This window comes from Chiloscyllium plagiosum, unplaced genomic scaffold, assembly GCF_037043375.1.
Source record: "Chiloscyllium plagiosum isolate Xiang-an unplaced genomic scaffold, Cpla_swu_hap1 HiC_scaffold_29, whole genome shotgun sequence".
NCBI lineage: Eukaryota > Metazoa > Chordata > Chondrichthyes > Orectolobiformes > Hemiscylliidae > Chiloscyllium > Chiloscyllium plagiosum.
Genome location: NW_028270167.1, coordinates 80,043,663 through 80,059,250, shown reverse-complemented (window position 1 = coordinate 80,059,250; position 15,588 = coordinate 80,043,663).

Here is a 15,588-nt window from a genome sequence, read left to right as displayed (position 1 = left end):
CTCCCCACTCTCTCCTCCACTCTCTCCCTCACTCTCTCCCCCACTCTCTTCCCCACTCTCTCCCCGCACTCTCTCTCCCCACTCTCTCTCCCTCCATTCTCTGTCCCACTCCCTCTGTCCGCCTCTCTCACTCTCTGTCCCCCACTCTCCCCCTCTCTCCGCCGCCCCTTCTCTCCCCCTCCCTCTCCCTCTCTCTCTACCCACTTTCTCACCACCTCTCTCTACCTCTCTCTCTACCCCACTCACCCCCTCTCTCGACCATCAATCTCTCTCTCCCCTTCTCTCTTCCCTACCTCTCTCTGTCGCCTAAATCTCTCCCTCTCCCTCCCTCTCTTACTCCCTGCTTCTCCCATGCTCTCACTCTCTCCTCTCCCTCCCCACTGTCTTTCCCCATTCTCTCCCCCACTCTCTTCACCCACTCTCACACCATCTCTCTCCCCTCTCTATCTCTCCCTCTCTCTCGTCCCCCTCTCTCTGTCGCCTCTCTCTCCACCCTCTCTCTCCCTCCCTCTCTCACCATCTCACTCTCCCCCACTCTCTCTTTCCCACTCTCTCTTCACTGTCTCCCCCAATCTCACTCCCCCTCTTCCTCTCCCCCTTTCTCTGTCCCCTTCTCTCTCCACACCCCCCGTCTTTCCCCTTTTCTCAACCCCCACTCACCCCCTCTCTTTCACCCCCTCTCTCTCACCCCCTCTCTTTCACCCCCTCTCTCGCACACCCCTCTCTCCAACACCCTCTCTCCCCCTAACTCTCACACCCTCTCTCTCTCACACCCTCTCTCTCACACACTCTCTCTCACACCCTCTCTCTCACACCCTCTCTCTCACCCTCTCTCTACCCACTCTCACTCCCCCTCTCTCTCCTCCTCTCTTTCACCCTCTCTCTCTCTCTCACACCTTCTCTCTCACCCCCCCTCACCCCCCCATCTTCTCTCTCTCACACCCTCTCTCTCAACCCTCTCTCTCACCCCTCTCTCTCTCACCCCCTCTCTCTCACACGCTTTTTCTACCCCTCCCTCCCGCCTCAAGCCAACCTCTCTCTCTCTAAACTCTCTCCCCTCTCTCTCGCCCCTCTCTCTTGACTCTCTCTCTTGCCCCTCTCTCTTGCCCCTCTCTCTCACCCCTCTCTCTCGCCCCTCTCTCCCACCCCTCTCTCTCGCCCCCTCTCTCTCAGCCCCTCTCTCCACCCATCTCTCACCACCCATCTCTCTCCCTTCTCTCCCCCTCTCTCTCTCCCCCTCTCTCTCCCCATCACTCTCGCCCCACTCTCTCTCGCCCCTCTCTCTTGACCCTCTCTCTTGCCCCTCTCTCTTGCCCCTCTCTCTCGCCCCTCTCTGTCGCCTCTTTCTCGCCCCCTCTCTCTCAGCCCCTCTCTCCACCCATCTCTCACCACCCATCTCTCACCACCAATCTCTCTCCCCTCTCTCTCCCTCTCTCTCCCACTCTCTCACCCCTCTCTCTCCCCCTCACACTTTCCCCCTCTCTCCCCCCACCTTTCTTACCCCTCTCTCTCGCCTCTCTCTCTCCCCCCCTCTCTCTCCTCCCACTCTTTCCCCACTCTCTCTCCCCTACGCTCTCTCCGCCTCTCTCTCCCACTCTCTCTCTCTCCCCCCCTCCCCCTCTCTCTCCAGCCTCTCTCTCCCACCCCTCTCTCCCCCTCACTCTCTCCCCCTCACTCTCCCCCTCTCCCTCCTCCTCTCTCTCGCCTCTCTCTCAACTCTCTCTATCACCCTCTCTCTCTCTTCCCACTCTCTCCCATCTCTCTCCCCACCTCTCTTGCCCCTCACTCTCGCCTCTCTCTCTCACCCCCTCTCTCTCCCCCACTCTCTCTCCCCACACTCTCTCCCCCACACTCTCTCACCCACACTCTCTCCCACTCTCTCTCCCCCTCTTCCCCCTCTCCCTCCCCCTCTCTCCACCCCTCTCTCTCCCGCTCTCTCTAACCCCTCTCTCCCACCTCTCTCTCGCCCCCCTCTCGCTCCCTCTCTCCCATCTCTCGCCCGCTGTCTCGCCCCCACTCTCACCCCCTCTCGCCCCCACTCTCGCCCCCTCTCTCGTCTCCTCTCTCGCCCCCTCTCTCGCCCCCACTCTCGCCCTCCACTCGTCTCCACTCTCTCCCCTCTCTCACCCCCTCTCTCTCCCCTCTCTCTCCCCCTCTCACCCCCCTCTCTCTCCCCCACTCTCTCTCCCCACACTCTCTCCCCCACACTCTCTCCCCCACACTCTCTCCCACTCTCTCTCCCCCTCTTCCCCTCTCCCTCCCCCTCTCTCTACCCCTGTCTCTCCCCCTCTCTCTAACCCCTCTCTCCCGCCTCTCTCTCCCCACCCCTCTCGCTCCCTCTCTCCCATCTCTCGCCCCCTCTCTCGCCCCCACTCTCACCCCCTCTCGCCCCCACTCTCGCCCCCTCTCTCGTCTCCTCTCTCGCCCCCTCTCTCGCCCCCACTCTCGCCCTCCACTCGTCTCCACTCTCTCCCCTCTCTCTCACCCCCTCTCTCTCCCCTCTCTCTCCCTCCTCTCATCCCCTCTCTCACCCCCTCTCTCACACCAGCTCTCTCCCCCTTCTCTCCCCCACCTTCCCCTCTCCAACCTCTCTCTCTCCCCGTCGCTCTCCCTGTCTCTCCCTCTCTCTCTCTCCCTCCCCCTCCCCCCTCTCACTCTCCCTTCTCTCTCCTCCACTCTCTTCCCCCACTCTCTGCCCCATCTCTCTCCTCTCTCTCCCCCCGTTCTCACCCTCTTTCTGTCCCCCCTCTCTCACCCTCCCTCGCACCTTCCTCTCCCTCCCTCTTTCTCCCCGTCTCTCCCCCTCTCCCCGTCGCTCTCCCCGTCGCTCTCTCCGTCTCTCTCCCCCCTCTCTCCCTGTCCACCTCCCCCTCTCTCCCCTCTCTCTCCCCCACTCTCTCCCCCACTCTCTCCCCATCTGTCTCGCCCTCCCCGTCTCTCTTCCCCTATCTCTCTCTCTGCCGCCTCTCTCTCTTCCCCCTCTCTCCACACCTCTCTCATCCCTGTAACCCCTCTCTCCCCCTCTCCCTTCGTTTCTCCCTTTCTCTCTACCGTCTCTCTCTCCCCCTCTCTCTACACCTCTCTCTCTCACCCACTCTCTCTACACCTCACTCTCTCTCTCCCCTCTCTCTTCACTAAATCTCTCCCCGACTCTGTCACCTAAATCTCTCCCCTCTTTGTCACTCCCTCCCTCCCTAACCCTCTCTCTCCCCCACTCTCTCCCCCACTTTCTCCCCCACTCTATCCCCGTACTCTCTCCCCCACTCTCTCCCCGCACTCTCTCCCCACACTCTCTTCCCACTCTCTCTCCCCACTCTCTCTCCCACTCTGCCCCCACACTCTCTCTCTCCCTCCCCCTCTCCCCCTCTCTCTCCCCCTCTCTCTCCCTCCACTCTCTGTGCCCCTCCCTATTCCCCCTCCCTCTGTCCGCCTCTCTCTCCTCTCTCTCCCCCACTCTCCCCTCTCTCTACCCCACTCTCTCACCTCCTCTCTCTATCCCGTCTCTCTCTACCCCTCAAACTCTCTCTCCCCTCTCACTCTTCACTAACTCTGTCGCCTAAATCTCTCCCCCCTCTCTCCCTCTCTCACTCCTTCCCTCTCTCACACTCTCACTCTCCCCCTCTCTCCCCCACTCTCACCCCCTTTCTGTCCGCCTCTCTCCCCCTTCCTCGCACCTTCCTCTCCCTCCCACTCTCTCTCCCCGTCTCGCCCCCTCTCTCCCCGTCGCTCCCCTCTCTCACCCCCTCTCTCACCCCCTCTCTCACACCATCTCTCTACCCCCCTCTCCCCACCTCCCCCTCTCCAACGTCTCTCTCTCCCCCTCTCTCTCTCCCCTCTCGCTCTCTTCCACTCTCTCTACCCCCTCTGTCTCTCTCCCCCTCTCTCAGTCCCCCTCTCCCCCTCTCTCTCCCTCTCCCCTCCTTCTCTCTCGCTCTCCCACTAGCTCTCTGCCCCCTCTCTCTCTTCCCCTTCTCTCTCCGCCCTCTCTCTCCACGCCTCTCTCTATCCCATCTCTCCTCCTCCCCCTCCCTTTCACCCTCACTCCCTCGCTCTATCCCTCACTCTCTCTCTGCCCCTCACTCTCTTCACTAACTCTCTCCCCCAATTCTGTCACCGAACTCTCTCCCCTCTCTCACCCCTTCCCTCTCAATCCCTCCCTCACTCACCCTCTCACTCTCCCCATCTTTCCCTCCCCGTCTCCCCCTCCCATCTCCCCCGCTCTCTCCCCACTCTCTCCCCTCCTCTCTCCCCTCTCTCTTCCCTCCTCTCTCTTCCCTCCTCTCTCTACCCTCCTCTCTCTACCCTCCGCTCTCTCCCCCTCTGTCTCCCCCCTCTGTCTCCCCCCTCTGTGCCCCCATCTCCCCCCTCGCCCCTCTTTCTCCCCCTCTCTCTCTCCCCTCTCTCTCACCTCCTCTCTCTCCCCTCCTCTCTCCTCCCCTTTTCTCTCCCGTCCTCTCTCCCCCCTCTCTCCACCGTCTCTCTCCCCCAGCTCTCTCCTCCCTCTCTTGATCCCTTCTCTCTATCCCCATCTCCCTCTCGGTGCCCCACTCTCACTGTCCCCTAACTCTGCCCCCTCGCACTCTCCCTGCGCTCTCTGTCCCTGCTGTCTCTCTGTCACCCCTCTCTCTGTGCCACCCTCTCTGTCCACCCTTTCTGACCCCCCTCATTCTGTTCCCCTCTATCTGTCCCCCTCTCTCTGTCTCCCCCTCTCTGTGCCCCCACTCTCTGTCCATCCTCTCTGCCCCCCCCTCTCTGTCACCCCCTCTCTGTTCCCCCCTCTCTGTCCCCCCTCTCTCTGTCCCTCCTGTCTCTCTGTTCCCTGCTCTCTGTCCCCCTCTCTCTGTCCCCCTCTCTCTCTCTGTCCCCCTCCTCTCTGAACCCTTATCTCCCTCTATCCCCATCTCTCTGTCCACCCCTCTCTCTGTCCCTCTCTCTCTTCCCCCTCTTTTTGCACCCCCCTCACCGCATCTCTTTCTTCCCTCTCTCCCCCACTCTCTTGCCACCTCTCTCTCTGTCCTCTCTCTCTCTTTAACCCCCCTCTATCTGCTCCGCACACTCTCCCCTCCTCTGTCCCCCCTCTCTCTCCGTTCCCGTCTCTCTGTTCCCCCTCTCTCTGTTCCCGTCTCTCACCGTTCCCCTCTCTCTGTCCCCCTCTCTCACCGTTCCCCTCTCTCTGTCCCCCCTCTCTCACCGTTCCCCTCTCTCTGTACCACTCTCTCTCCGTTCACCTCTCTCTGTCCCCACTCTCTCTGTCCCCCTCTCTCTGTCCCCCCTTCCCGTTCCCCTCTCTCTGTCCCCCTCTCTCTGTCTCCCCTCTCTCTCTGTCCCCCTCTCTCTGTCCCCCCCTTCCCGTTCCCCTCTCTCTGTCTCCCTCTCTCTGTCCCCCCTCTCTCTGACCCCTCTTTCTCTGTCCCTCCCTCTCTCTGTCCCCACTCTCCCTGTCCGCCCCGTCTGTCCCCCTCTCTCTTTCCCCCTCTTTCCACCCTCTCTCTGTCCCCCACTTTCTATCCACCCGCTCTCTGTACCCTCCTCTCCCTCTGTCCCCATCTCTCTGTCCACCCCGCTCTCTCCGTCCGTCCCTCTCTCTCTTTCTCCCCTCTCTCTGGCATCTCCTCTCTCTGTCCCCACTCTCTCTCTGTCCCCCCCTCTCTCTGGCCCCTCTCTCTCTCTGTCACCCCTCTCTCTTCCCCCTCTGCCCCCTCTCTCTGACCCCCTCTGCCTCTGTTACCTCCTCTCTCTGCCCCTCCTCTCTCTGTCTCCCCGCTCTCTGTCCCCCTCTCTCTGTCCTCTCTCTCTCTGTCCCCCCTGTCACTCTGTCCTCTCTCTCTGTCCTCCTCTCTCTGCACACCTCTCTCTGTCCTCTCTCTCTCTGTCCCCCCGTCTCTCTCTGTCCCCCCGTCACTCTGTCCTCTCTCTCTGTCCTCCTCTCTCTGCACACCTCTCTCTGCCCCCTCTGCCACACTCACTCTGTGTCCCCCACTTTCTCTACCCCCCCACTCTGTCTCTCCCGCTCTCTGCCCCCTCTCTCGGGTCCCCATCTGTCTCTGCCCCTCCTTCTCTCTGTCCCCCCGCTCTCAGTCCGCACCCTCTGTCCCCTCTCTCTTTCCGCCTCTCCCAATCCCCCCGTTCTCCCCTCTCTCTGTCCCCCTCTCCGTCACTCTCTCTCTCTCTGTCCCTCTCTCTCTGTCCCCCTCTCCCAATCCCCCCGTTCTCCCCTCTCTCTGTCCCCCTCTCCGTCACTCTCTCTCTCCGTACCTCTCTCTCTCTGTCCCCCTCTCTTTTTGCCCCTCTCTCTGCCCCCTCCCTCTCCGTTCACCTCTCTCTGTCCCCCCTCTCTCTCCGTTCCCTCTCTATAGAACATAGAACATAGAACATAGAAGAATACAGCGCAGTACAGGCCCTTGGGCCCTCGATGTTGCGCCGATCCAAGCCCACCTAAACTACACTAACCCACTATCCTCCATATACCTATCCAATGCCCTCTTAAATGCCCATAAAGAGGGAGAGTCCACCACTGTTACTGGCAGGGCATTCCATGAACTAACGACTCGCTGAGTGAAGAACCTACCCCTAACATCAGTCCTATATCTACCCCACCTTAATTTAAAGCTATGCCCCCTTGTAATACCCGACTCAATACGCGGGAAAAGGTTCATACTGTCGACCCTATCTAACCCCCTAATCATCTTGTACACCTCAATCAAGTCACCCCTAAACCTTCTTTTCTCGAGTGAAAACAGCCCCAAGTGCCTCAGTCTTTCCTCATACGATTTTCCTTCCATACCAGGCAACATCCTGGTAAACCTCCTCTGCACCCGTTCCAATGCCTCCACATCCTTCCTATAGTATGGCGACCAAAACTGCACACAATATTCCAGATGCGGCCGTACCAGAGTCTTATACAACTGCATCATGACCTCAGGACTCCGGAACTCAATTCCTCTACCAATAAAAGCCAGTACGCCATATGCCTTCCTCACCGCACTGTTTACCTGGGTGGCAACTTTCAGAGATCTGTGTACATGGACACCAAGATCCCTCTGCTCATCCACACTACCAAGTATCCGACCATTAGCCCAGTACCCCATCTTTTTGTTATTCTTCCCAAAGTGAATCACCTCGCACTTAGCTACATTGAATTCCATCTGCCACCTTTCTGCCCAGCTCTGCAGCTTCTCTATATCCTGCTGTAACCTGCCACATGCTTCCTCACTGTCAACAACTCCTCCGACTTTCGTATCATCCGCAAACTTGCTCACCCAACCTTCTAACCCCTCTTCCAGGTCATTTATAAAAATGACAAACAGCAATGGTCCCAAAACAGATCCTTGCGGAACACCGCTAGTGACGGCACTCCATGAAGAAACTTTGCCATCAACTACTACCCTCTGTCTTCTTCCATCCAGCCAATTCCTAATCCAAACCTCCAACTCACCCTCAATGCCATATCTCCGTATTTTCTGCAGTAGCCTACCTCTATGTCCCCAGTCTCTGTCCCCCCCTCTCCGTTCCCCTCTCTCTGTCCCCCTCTCTCTGTCCCCCCTCTCTCTCCTTTCCCCTATCTGTGTCCCTACTCTCTGTCCCACCATCTCTGTCCCCACCCCCTCTGCCCCCCGTCCCCCTCTCTCTATCCCCCCACCCTCTGTCTCCCTCTTTCTGTCCCCCTCTCTCTGTCCCCACTCTCTCTGTCACCTTCTCACTCTGTCCCTCTCTCTCCCTCTGTCGCCATCTCTCTGTCCAAAACTCTCTCTCTGCACCACTCTCTCTCCCACATCACTCCACCCTCTCTCTCCCCCCACTCTCTTGTGCCCCTCTCTGTCTGTCCCCTCTCTCTCTCTGACCCCCTCTCTCTCTCTGACCGCCCCCTCTCTCCCCCTCTCGCTGTCCCCAATCTCCCTGTCTGCCCCCTCTGTCCCCTTATCTCTTTCCCCCTCTTTCTTTCCACCCTCTCTCTGTCCCCCTCTTTCTATCCACCCCGCTCTCTGTACCGTCCTCTCCCTCTGTCCCCATTCTCTGTCCACCCCCTCTCTCCGACCCCCTCTCTCTCTTTCTCCCCTCTCTCTGGCACCTCCTCTCTCAGTCCCCACTTTCTCTCTCTGTCCCCCTCTCTCTCTGTCCCCCTCTCTCTCTGTCACCCCTCTCTCTTCCCCCTCTGCCCCCTCTCTCTGACGCCCTATGCCCCTGTTCCCTCCTCTCTCTGTCCCCTCTCTCTGTCCCCCTCTCTCTTCCCCACTCCCTGTCCCCCCTCTCTGTCTCCCCGCTCTCTGTCCCCCTCTCTCTGTCGCCTCTCTCTCTGTCCCCCCATCTCTCTCTGTCCCCCCGTCTCTCTGTCCTCTCTCTCTGTCCTCCTCTCTCTGTAAACCACTCTCTGCCCCCTCTGCCGCCATCACTCTGTGACTCCCACTCTCTCTGCCCCCAACGCCATCTCTCCCGCTCTCTCTCTCCCTCTCTCCGAGCCCCTCTCTCTCTGCCCCTCCTTCTCTCTGTCCCTCGGCTCTCAGTCCGCCCACTTTTGCCCCCTCTCTCTCCCCCTCTCTCTGTCACCCCCTCCGTCCCCCTGCCCCCCTCTACTGTGCCCCCGTCTCTCTGTTCCCCCCTCTCTCACTGTCCCCACTCTCTCTGGCCCCCCTCTCTCTGTCCCTCCTTCTCCCTGTACCCCACTCTGTTCCCACTCTCTCTGACCCCTCTCTCTGTACCACCTCTCTGTCCCCCTCTCTCTTTCTCCTCCTCTCCCTCTGTCATCCCCCTCTCTTCCCCCCTGCCACCCCTCTCTCTGACCCCCGCTCCCTCTGTTCCCTCTTAGCTCAGTTCCCCACTCTCTCTGTTCCCCTCTCTCTGCCCCCCTCTCTCTCTGTCCCCCTCTCTCTTTCCCCCTCTCTCTCTGTCCCCCTCTATCTGTGCCCCCTCTTCCTCTGTCCCTCTCTCTCTCTCTATCCCTCCTTCTCTCTGCCCCCACCCCCCGCTCTCAGCCTGCCCGCTCTGTACCACACTCTCTGCACCCCCAGGACCCCCCTCACTCTGTCACCCCATCTCTCGTTCTCCCCCTCTCTGTCCCCCTCTCACTGTCCCCCTCACTGTTCCCCCTCTCTCTGTTCCCCCTCTCTCTGCACCCCCGTCCTCTCTCTCTCTGTCCCCCTCTCTGTCCACCCTCTCTCTGTCCCCCTCTCTGTGTCCCTCTCTCACTCTGTCCCCCCTCTCTCAGTCCCCCCTCTCTCTGTCCCCCTCTCTCTCTGTCCCCCTCTCTCTCTGTCCCCCCTCTCTCTGTCCCCCTCTCTCTCTGTCCCTCCTCTCTCTGACCCCTCTCTCTGTCCCCCTTTCTCCCCGTCCTCCTCTCTCTGTCCCCCCTCTCTCTGTCCCTCTCTCTCTGTCACCCCCCTCTTTGTCCCCATTCTCTCTGTTCACCCCCTCCCTCTGTCCCCCCTCTCTGTCCCCCTGATCTGTCACCCTCCTCTCTGTCCCCACACTCTCTGTCACCTTCTCACTCTGTCCCTCCCTCTTCTCTCTGTTCACTCTCTCTGTTCCCCTCTTTCTCTGTCCCTCCCTCTCTCTTTCCCCGCTCTCCCTGACCGTCCCCTCTGTCCCCCTCTCTCTTTACCCCCTCTTTCATTCCACCCTCTCTCTTTCCCCATCTCTCTCTCCACCCCCCTCTCTCTGTCCCCCTCTCTCTCTTTCTCCCCTCTCTCTGTCCCCCCTCTCTGTGTCCCCTTCTCTCTCTGTCACCCCTCTCTCTTCCCACTCTGCCCCCCTCTCTCTGACCCCCTCTGCCTCTGCTCACTCCACTCTCTGCCCCCTCTCTCTGTCTCCCCCGCTTTCTGTCCCCCTCTCTCTGTCCTCTCTCTCTCTGTCCCCCCGTCTCTATCTGTCCCCCCTGTCTCTCTGTCCTCTCTCTCTGTCCTCCTCTCTCTGCACACCTCTCTCTGCCCCCTCTGCCGCCCTCTCTCTGTGACCCCCACTTTGTCTGCCCCCTCTGTCTCTCCCGCTCTCTGTCCCCCTCTCTCGGTGCCCCTCTCTCTCTCTCTGCCCCTCCTTCTCTCTGTCCCCCCGCTCTCAGTCCGCCCCCTCTGTCACCCTCTCTCTTTCCCCCTCTCACTGTCCCCCCTCCGTCCCCCTGCCACCCTCTACTTCGCCCCCGTCTCTCAGTCCCCCCTCTCTCACTGTCCCCACTCTCTCTGTCCCCTTCTCTCTTTCCTCCATCTTTCTTTCCACCCTCGCTCTGTCCCCCTCTTTCTGTCCACCCCGCTCTCTGTACCCTCCTCTCCCTCTGTCCCCATCTCTCTGTACACCCCCCTGTCTCCGTCCGCTCTCTCTCTCTCTCTTTCTCCCCTCTCTCTATCCCCCTCTCTCTGTCCCTCGCTTTCTCTGTCCCCCCTCTCTCTCTGTCACCCCTCTCTCTTCCCTCTTTGTCACCCCTCTCTCTGACCCCCTCTGCCTCTGTTCCCTCCTCTCACTGTCCCCCTCTCTCTGTCCGCCTCTCTCTCTGTCCCCCCCTCTCTGTCCCCCCGCTCTCTCTGTCACCCCGCTCTCTGTCCCCCTCCCTCTGTCCCCTCTCTCTCTGTCCCCCCGTCTCTCTCTGTCCCCCCGTCTCTCTGTCCTCCCTCTCTGTCCTCCTCTCTCTGCACACCTCTCTCTGCCCTCCCTGCCGCCCTCACTCTGTGACCCGCCCTCTCTCTGCCCCCCCGTCTCTCCCGCACTCTGTCCCCCTCTCTCTCTGTCCCCCTCTCTCGGTGCCCCTCTCTCTGCCCCTCCTTCTCTCTGTCCCCCCGCTCTCAGTCCGCCCCCTCTGTCCCCCTCTCTATTCCCCCTCTCTCTGTCACCCCTCTGTCCCCTGCCCCACTTCTACTGTATCCCCGTCCCTCTGTCCCCTCTCTCACTGTCCCCACTCTCTCTGGCCCCCCTCTCTCTGTCCCTCCTTCTCCCTGTACTCCCTCTGTTCCCACTCTCTCTGTCCCCCTCTCTCTGTACCACCTCCCTCTGTCCCCCTCTCTCTCTGTCCCCCTCGCTGTCCCCCTCTCTCTCTGTCCTCCTCTCTCTCTGTCACCCCCCTCTCTTCCCCCCTGCCACCCCTCTCTCTGACCCCTCTCCTCTGTTCCGTTCTCTCTCAGTCCCCCTCTCTCTCTGTCCCCCTCACTCAGTCCCCCTCTCTCTCGGTCCCCCTCTCTCTGTCCCCCCTCTCTGTATCCCCATCTCTCTGTCCCCTCTCTCTCTGTACCCCTCTCTCTGTTCCACCTCTCTCTCCGTTCCCCTCGCTCTGTCCCCCCTCTTTCTATCCCCCTTTCTGTCCCCATCCCTCTCCCTCTGTCCCTCTCTCTGTCCCCCCTCTTTCTATCCCCCCTCTCTGTCCCCATCCCTCTCCCTCTGTCCCTCTCTCTGTCCCCCCTCTCTCTGTCCCCTCTCTCTCTGTCACCCCTCTGTCTGTCCCCTGTCTCTCTCTGTCACCCCTCTGTCTGTCCCCCGCACTCTGAACTCTCCTCTCCCTTCCCTCTGTCCCATCTCTCTGTCCACCCCTCTCACTCTGTCCCCTCTCTCTGGCCCCCTCTCTCTGTCCCCCTTTCTCTGTGCCCCCTCTTCCTCTGTCCCCCTCTCTCTCTGTCGCCCCTCTCTCTGTCCCCCCCTCTCTCTTTCTGTCACCCCTCTCTCTGACCCCCTCTCCCTCTGGTCCCTCCTCTCTCAGTCCCCCTCTCTCTCTGTCCCACTCTCTCTGTCCCCCTCTCTCTCTGTTTCCCCCCTCTCTGTCCCCCTCTCTCTCTTTCCCCCTCTCTCTGTGCCCCCTCTTCCTCTGTCCCCCTCTCTCTGTCCCTCCTTCTCCCTGCTCTCCCGCTCTCAGTCTGCGACCTCTGTACTACACTCTCTGCACCCCCCAGGTCCCCCCTCACTCTGTCACCCCATCTCTCTTTCTCCCCCTCTCTGTCCCCCTCTCTCTAACCCCCTCTCTCTGACCCCCTCTCTCTGTTCCCCTCTCCTGTATCCCCCTCTCTGTCCTCTCTCTCTCTGTCCCCACTCTCTCCGTTCCCCGCTCTGTGTCCCCCTCTCTCTCCATTCCCCTCTCTCTGTCCCCCTCTCTGTGTCCCCACTCTCTCTCCGTTCCCCTCTCTGTGCCCCCCTCTCTCTCCATTCCCCTCTCTCTGTCCCCCATCTCTCACCATTCCCCTCTGTCTGTCCTCTCTCTCTCTGCTCCCTTCCCTTTGTTCCCCCGTCCCCATCTCTCTCTCCGTTCCCCGCTCTCTGTCCACTTTCTGTCTGTCCCCCCCTCTCTGCCCCCCTCTCTCTAACCCCCTCTCTCTGTCCCCCTCCCTCTGTCCCCCTCTCTCTCTGTCCCCTCTTTCTGTCCACCCCACTCTCTGTACCCTCCTCTCCCTCTGTCCCCATCTCTCTGTCCACCCCACTCTCTCCGACCCCCTCTCTCTGGCACCCCTCTCTCTGTCCCCACTCTCTCTCTGTCCCCCTCTCTGTCCCCCCTCTCTCTCTCTGCCCCCCTCTCTCTCTGTCACCCCTCTCGCTTCCCCCTCTGCCCCCTCTCTCTGACCCCCTCTGCCTCTGTTACCTCCTCTCTCTGTCCCCCCTCTCTCTGTCACCCCGCTCTCTGTCCCCCTCTGTCTGTCTCCCCATTCTCTGTTCCCCCCGTCTCTCTCTGTTCCCCCTGTCTCTCTGTCCTCTCTCTCTGTCCTCCTCTCTCTGCACACCTCTCTCTGCCCCCTCTGCCGCACTCTCTCTGTGTCCCCCACTTTCTCTGCCCCCCACTCTGTCTCTCCCGCTCTCTGTCCCCCTCTCTCTCTGTGCCCCTCTCTCTCTGTCCCTCCTTCTCTCTGTCCCCCCGCTCTCAGTCCGCCCCCTCTCTGTTCCCCTCTCTCTGTTCCCCCTCTCTGTATCCCCCTCTCTCTGTCCCCTCTCTCTCTGTCCCCCTCTCTCTGTCCACCCTCTCTCTGTCCCCCTCTGTGTGTCCCTCTCTCTCCATTCCCCTCTCTCTGTCCCCCCTCTCTCTCCCTTCCCCTCTCTGTGTCCCACCTCTCTGTGTCCCCCTCTCTCTGTCCCCCCTCTCTCACCGTTCCCTCTGTCTGTCCCCTCTCTCTGCCCCCCTCTCTCTGTCCCCCCGTCCCCACCTCCCTCTCTCCGTTCCCCTCTCTCTGTCCTCTCTCTGTCTGTCCCCCACCTCTCTGTCCAACCTCTCTCTGTCCCCCTCCCTCTCCGTTCCTCTCTCACAGTCCCCCCTCTCTCTGTCCCCCTTCTCTCTCTCCCCCTCTCTCTGCCCCCCTCTCTCTGTCCTACCCCTCTCACCCCCTCTCTCCGTCCCTCTCTCACTGTCCCCTCTCTCTCTCCCCCCTGTCTGTCCCCCTCTCTCTCTGTGCCCCCTCTTCCTCTGTCCCCCTCTCTCTCTCTGTCTCTCCTACTCTCTGCCGCCCCCCCCCCCGCGCTCTCAGTCTGCCCGCTCTGTACCACTCTCTCTGCACCCCCTGTCCCCATCACTCTGTCACCCCATCTCTCTTTCTCCCCTCTCTGTACCCCCCCACTGTCCTCCCTCTCTCTGTTCCCCTCTCTCTGTTCCCCCTCTATGTATCCCCCTCTCTCTGTCCCCTCTCTCTCATCTCTGTCCCCCTCTCTCTGTCCTCCGTCTCTGTCCCCCTCTCTCCATCCCTCTCTCACTGTCCCCTCTCTCTCCCCCCCTCTCTGTCCCCCTCTCCCAATCCCCCGTCCTCCCTCTCTCTGTGCCCCCTCTCTCTCTGTCCCCCCTCTTTCTATCCAAATCTTTCTTTCCCACCCCTCTGTCCCCCCATTCCCCTCCATCTGTCACCCCCTCTGTCCACCTCTCTCTGTCCCTCTCTCTCGGTCCCCCTCTCTCTGTACCCACTCTCTCTCCATCCCCCTCTCTCTGTCCCCCTCTCTCTGTCCAAACCTCTCTCTGTACCCCCTCTCTCTCCGTTCACCTCTCTCTGTCCACGCTCTCTCTGTCCCCCTCTCTCTGTCCCCCCTCTCTCTCCGTTCGCCTCTCTCTGTCCCCCCTCTCTCTGTCCCCCCTCTCTCTCCGTTCACCTCTCTCTGTCCCCGCGCTCTCTGTCCCCCTCTCTCTGTCTCCCCCCTCCCCGTTCCCCTCTCTCTGTCCCCCTCTCTCTGTCCCCCCTCTCTCTCCGTTCCCCTCTCTCTGTCCCCCATCTCTGTCCCCCCTCTCTGTCCCCCTCTCTCTCTGTGCCCCCTCTTCCTCTATCCCACTCTCTCTCTCTCTATCTCTCCTACTCTCTGCCCCCCCCCCCCCGCGCTCTCAGTCTGCTCTCTCTGTACCCACTCTCTCTCCATCCCCCTCTCTCTGTCCCCCTCTCTCTGTCCAAACCTCTCTCTGTACCCCCTCTCTCTCCGTTCACCTCTCTCTGTCCACGCTCTCTCTGTCCCCCTCTCTCTGTCCCCCCTCTCTCTCCGTTCGCCTCTCTCTGTCCCCCCTCTCTCTGTCCCCCTCTCTCTCCGTTCACCTCTCTCTGTCCCCGCGCTCTCTGTCCCCCTCTCTCTGTCTCCCCCCTCCCCGTTCCCCTCTCTCTGTCCCCCTCTCTCTGTCCCCCCTCTCTCTCCGTTCCCCTCTCTCTGTCCCCCATCTCTGTCCCCCCTCTCTGTCCCCCTCTCTCTCTGTGCCCCCTCTTCCTCTATCCCACTCTCTCTCTCTCTATCTCTCCTACTCTCTGCCCCCCCCCCGCGCTCTCAGTCTGCTCGCTCTGTACCACTCTCTCTGCACCCCCAGTACCCATTAATCTGTCACCCCATCTCTCTTTCTCCCCCTCTCTGTACCCCCTCACTGTCCCCCCTCTCTCTGTTCCCCTCTCTCTGTTCCCCCCTCTCTGTATCCCCCTCTCTCTGTCCCCTCTCTCTCTGTCCCCCTCTCTCTGTCCACCCTCTCTCTGTCCCCCTCTCTGTGTCCCTCTCTCTCCATTCCCCTCTCTCTGTCCCCCTCTCTCTCCGTTCCCATCTTTGTGTCCCACCTCTCTGTGTCCCCCTCTCTCTGTCCCGCCTATCTCACCGTTCCCCTCTGTCTGTCCCCTCTCTCTGCCCCCTCTCTCTGTCCCCCGCCCCCACCTCTCTCTCTCCGTTCCCCTCTCTCTGTCCTCTCTCTGTCAGTCCCCCACCTCTCTGTCCAACCTCTCTCTGTCCCCCTCCCTCTCCGTTCCTCTCTTACAGTCCCACTCTCTCTGTCCCCCTTCTCTCTCCCCCCTCTCTCTGCCCCTCCTCTCTGTCCCCCCTCTCTATCTGACCCCCTCACTCTACCCCGCTCTCTGTCCCACTCTCTCTGTCCCACTCTCTCTGCCCCCCGACCCCTCTCTCTGTCCCCTCTCCCTCTGTTCCCCTCTCTCTATCCCCCTCTCTCTGTCCCCTCTCTCTCTCCCCTGCTCTTTGACCCCCCTCTGTCTCACTCTCTCTCTCTGTCCCCTCTCTCTGTCCCCCTCTCTCTATCTCCATCTCACTGTCCCCTCTCTCCCGCTCTCTGACCCCCTCTCTGTAATCCTCTCTTTCTGCCCCCTCTCTCTGCCCCCTCTCTCTCTCTGCCTCCCTCTCTCTCTGCCCCCCTCTCTCTGACCCACGTCCCCCTCTCTCTGTGTCCTCTCTCTCTCCCCG